The sequence below is a fragment of the Octopus bimaculoides genome, chromosome 12 (genome assembly GCF_046866305.1).
Source record: "Octopus bimaculoides isolate indiv1 chromosome 12, ASM4686630v1, whole genome shotgun sequence".
Taxonomy (NCBI): Eukaryota; Metazoa; Mollusca; class Cephalopoda; order Octopoda; family Octopodidae; genus Octopus; species Octopus bimaculoides.
In genome coordinates this window covers 55,402,201-55,407,779 of record NC_142939.1, presented here as the reverse complement: position 1 = coordinate 55,407,779, position 5,579 = coordinate 55,402,201, and the positions used below count along the sequence as shown (strand labels likewise).

General features: G+C 31.5%; 1 long non-coding RNA gene across 1 annotated transcript in view; it reads right to left on the bottom strand.

The window, feature by feature from the left end:
* Positions 1-933: 933 nt before the first annotated feature.
* LOC149133098 (uncharacterized) overlaps positions 934-5,579 on the bottom strand; it is a 101,075-nt gene continuing 96,429 nt past the window's right edge. The window contains exon 3 of the long non-coding RNA XR_016243853.1: positions 934-2,288. This is a non-coding gene — a long non-coding RNA (uncharacterized LOC149133098). The remainder of the gene's footprint in view (positions 2,289-5,579) is intronic.

Genomic DNA, 5,579 nt, shown 5'->3' with positions numbered 1-5,579 from the left:
ACAGCGGAAGAAAGCGCTAGAAACACCGTTGTAAGAATTGCAGCTAATGACTTCAATGTCTAAGGCTCCAGTCATTGGGTCAACTGAATTTATTGGAATTACCAGACAAAGAGGCTGCGTATTCCACAGACACGTGTACCCTTAAGGCAATTCTTAGGTAACATCAGTGAAATACTACGACAAAGCTGTAACATTTTAATTAGAATTACAGTTAATCCGATGGGTTTCTATGCAGTTTCCCTCTACTCGATTTCATTCAGAATTCTTGAGTAAACCACGATTTTAGAGTAAAGACAGTCGATCAAAATGCTCTGCTGTGGGATTGAAATCGAGGCTTTATTGTTACGAAGCAAACTGGTGAACGTCCTCGTCATGTTTGATTTTACATACACACATACATATACATAAATACATACAAACAAAGACACACACGTGTATGCACACACGTGTATGCACACACACATACTGACACATAGCACAGAAAGTGGGTGATATGTATGTATAAATGTATGTATATATGTATGTATGTATGCATGTAAGTATGTATGTGTATATATATATATATATATATATATATATATATATATATATATATATATATATATATATATATATACACATGCATATAATATATATATAAGATTATTTTACTATTAAATGTCACAATTTCTGTAGCTTTAGCCAAGGAATGTGTTATCTACATTAAATATTTTCTTAATACAATCTGTAAACGTAGATGGATATAGGTTAATAGGAAATAAATAGGAACAACAAGTAAAGAAAATGACAAAATACAAACAAAAAAAATTAATAGAATAAGAAAAATGACTAATTTGTACGATTTGAAATGCAATTATTTTTCCATTGGATTTATTTTAGTAGCGTAACCAGGAAGTACTCTCTGTGGGTTACCGCCATTTTTTTTCTTTGTTTGAAAATAATATATAATATATTTGTTTTTTTTTTTGACGTTTCTGTTGTTTGTTGGTGTTGTTATTTACCCTTAGGTCAGTCCTGATCAAATAAAATTATGATCAAAGATGTTCCATATAATATTGTCTTCGATGTGTATTTAGGACTGTATAAATACAATGTGAAATAGGTCTATGTTTGAAAGTCGTTGTTTTCTATTTCATACAAATTCTTCGTTTTCTCAGAACACATGATGTTTACCTTATTCTTTATTTTACTTTTGGGTTTAACTTATTCTATAACGTGTGTTTATTTATTTATTTACCCATTTATTTGTATATTTTCAAAGTAGCTTAACTATTTAAACATAGGCACTTATTTAAATTCAAATTTGGAAATGTTATATCAAAGAAGTGTGCACCGCGATAGCCTTATAATGAAATGTTCTGTCTTTTATATTTAAAACAGATCTTTAAGACGGTGAGCTAGAAAAATCGTTAGCACGCCGGATAAAAATGCTTGGTTGCATTTCTTCCGGTTTTGTGTTCTGAATTGAAATGTTACCTAGATCGGTTTTGCATTTAATCCTTTCAGGATCAGTGAAATACGTATCACTTTAACCCTGGGGTCTTTCATCCTTTCAGGATGTAATTGACTAGTCTTTTCCCTGCAAAATTCAGGCTTTGGCCTAAAGTAAAGATGTTTAATACTGACTCTCGATTGGAAACTGCAATTTGAGTAATAAATCATATTTGGTTTCTGTATTTTAAGCGTTTGGTTAATAGAGGGCTCATTGAAAGCAGGTTAATAATTATTTCAAATTTAGGGAAAAGACCAGCAATTTTGAGACGTGTGGAATTATCGACGCCGGTACATGACTGGAACTTTACTTTTTCGACCCCGAAAGAATGAAAGGCAAAATTGACCTCAGTGGGATTTGAATACAGACCATAAAGAGCAAGAAGAATTAACATAAGGTATTTTTCCAACAATCTAACGATTCTGCTGGCTCTCTGCCTTAAAGAGCTTAATAACTCGTCCTAATTTTTGCACAAGGACAGCAATGCTGAAGTAGGGGCAAGTCGATTCTATTGAGCCCTGTAATTGACCTACTTTATTTTATCGACCTTGAAAAAACGAAAATCAATACTGGTCTCAGTGGCATTTGAAGTCAGAACGTGTTTGTGTTTTTGTATTAGTGTTTGTCCCCACCCTCGCTTGACGACTGGTGTTGGTTTCTTTACGTCCCCGGGAACGTAGGGGCCTGGTATGAGAGATCGATAGAATGAGCACCAGGTTCTAAAAACATGTACCGGGTTGATTTGTTCGCTGAAAAGTCTTCAAGGCAGTGCCTCAGTATGGCCTCTGTTCATAGGCTAAAGCAAGCAAAAAATAAAGAAAATAAAAAAATGTGTTCGTAAACAAATTAGAATTATTATGAAATTTGGGATGTATCGGAGCTAAGTTTAGTATTTAATAACCGAATTACAAATGATAATGAAGCAGTGATATCTGAAGTCTTATGTGAGAAATTAATAATGCACCGAGGACATAACGTTTTGCTTAGAATTTTCTGTTTACCGAGTTCCAATTAAAGCAAAGTGTTTGGTTAGGGAAGTAATTAACTGAATTAAAATGTTATGGAAATCTTAGGCAAAGAGCTAATAAATGGATGTTTAGGCAAATTTTAAAATAATTTTGGGTAGTATTAAACAAGAAACAAGAAAGGACAAAAAAAAAACAAGAGCGGTAGCTGATCGTAAAGTAAAACGAATATAATAAGCTGATAAGTATTAGGTTTCACTGAATTAATAAATAAATAGGTGGATGTTTAAAGTTTTATAAAAGACAAAAAACAAATGAAGTTAGATAAGTCTAAAGTATACAATAAAATGAAATGAAGTGAGATGAGGTGAAGAAAGCTGGAAGCTGGAAGGGGTTAATTAATTTAAAAGAATTTATTGATCGGTTTATGAGACAAATTAAAAGATAAAATTAAATAGAAAGTGCCATGCATACATATCTATCTATCTATCTATCTATCTATCTATCTATCTATCTATCTATCTATCTATCTATCTGTCTATCTGTATGTCTGTCTGTCTGTCTGTCTGTTTAAACTGTTGTAAGTCAACATATGCAGGAAAGACATGAGTAGGGCAGGGTTTCAAGACGGCCGACGTTCTGGAGAAAGAAGGACTGAGAATAAGGGTTAACGCAGGGCTTAGTGTGTTGGATACAAAATGGATGATAATAGGAGGAGAGACGAGTGAGTAGAGTGTATCTGGGTGAAACCAGTACGAGAATTAGTCATTTTTCAGGTGTTACGACCATTACAGCCGCAGTAGAAATCTTAGAGGGAAGAGAGAACACATCTGTGGTTCGGTAGTTGGAGTGTGTCACACTGATTTTATGTTAAATTAATTGAATGTCCTTCCTCTGAGTGCAGTCTGGGATGTCTGTGTGAGCAGTAACATCAGCGATATTGTCGCGGTTGTAGGAGCAATACTCCATTGCAGGTCTCATGTGAGCTTTGTAGAATATCAGTAAGTCTTGGTGGCAAAGGTCAAAGTACTTTCTCTGGCTTTGGTCTTGGAAATATGGACGTAGTTGTTAAGGATGAACCCTTGCAGAGTTCGTCAGTAGTATTGGTTTCATATTTTGGCACAAGGACAGCAATTTCGGGGGAAGCTGAGTTCAACTGGTAATTATTTTATCGACCTCGAAAGAACCCCAGAGTTCAGCTGGTGCTTATTTTGTCAAATCCGACAGGATGAACGGCAAAGTCGAACCAAACCACTATATTGGAAGCAGCAAGGTATGAATGAGATAGATAGATAAATAGACAGACAGAAGTGCATACTTACGAAATGCAGCTAAGCTAAGCATTTCGTCCGGCATGTTAACAATTTTGTCAGTTGGCTGTCTTGAGTTCGTTGGTAATATTGAGGATTTTAGAGTAATCACCAGAGTACACATTTAGAGTAATTATAAGGGCTCAAACGAGATGCAGTTCATGTTTCTGAATGGGGACAAAAATCGTTATAAACTAACATAGTTCCTTTGTTTTTCTTCATATCATGCTTTACTTTCTTATGAAAATTTAACGTACGTTGCTTACATTAAATATGTTAATGCTGAAGTACTAGGAATATACCAAAATTGATAAAATCAACTTTAGCACTTCTTGCTAGGAAAATATTAGCATTATGTATATTGGAAGCAAATTTAAACATAAGCTTTATTATAGAGAAGTGGAGATATAGATACATTAGAAACAATGCTGAAAGTTATCTGAAGCAGATATCAAGTACGCAGAATATGGAAAGAACGTATTGACAAATGAGTGCTGAAAGAAAAAACTATGGGAAGATGTGCATGTTAGATAACCTTCTTCGTTGAAAGATTCCAATAAGAGGTGAGATAATAGATAGGTGTTTATATTTTACAAATAGAATTTCCATATTTCCAAACTGCGTGTATGTATGTATTTGTGTGTGTGCGTGTGCGGGCAGCGTATGATGTGTATGTATATTGGTATATACATATATATATATATATATATATATATATATATATATATATATATATATATATATATATATATATATATATATATATATATATGCATATATGTGTATATATATATATATATATATATATATATATATATATATATATATATATATATATATATATATCTATATATATATATACATATATATATATATATATATATATATATATGTATATATACATATGTATGTATATATGTGGACACATATATATATATGAATATATTTTCATTGATATATCAATTTCTGTAATATATAGAGGCATATATACATATATTTATATACATGTATAATAAATATATGTATAATTTAAGTATCTGCATTTATATCTTGTGTGGAATAAATGTATGTACGCACACACACATATATTTATATATACGTATATATATATATATATATATATATATATATATATATATATATATATATATATATATATATATATATACATATACGTATATATATACATATATATATATGAACATAATACATGTATATTTAACCGAATATATACAAGTTTCAAAAATATATGTACGCATGGATATATACGCGTATATATACACTCACACTTTCACACACATCCACTTATATAAGTGTATACATGTTATTTTATATATACATAAATTTATATCAATTCATATTCGTACATAGCCATATAACTATACCGCACTTCTGCATTTCAATGGATAGAAACGTTGATAGGAGTACAAAAGACTTGTGAAGATCAGCAGATAAAGATATAAATATTTAACTGTATGGGGAGAAAGACAATTGGAAAATAAGTACTTTTTTTCTCTTATGAAGCTACTTCACTCGCAAATTCTCTATGCAACATATAGACTTCAACAGTAAGAAACACACACACACACACATGCACACAAACACATACGTACACACACACACGCGCACACAAATACATTTACGTGTTAGTATTTCTGAGAATTGTTATTGAAGTATATACACACACACACACACATATATATATATATATATATATATATATATATATATGCGCATGTGTATGTATCTACCCTTTCTCTCTCTATATATATTTGTGTGTGCGTGCGTGTATATATATATATGTATATATAT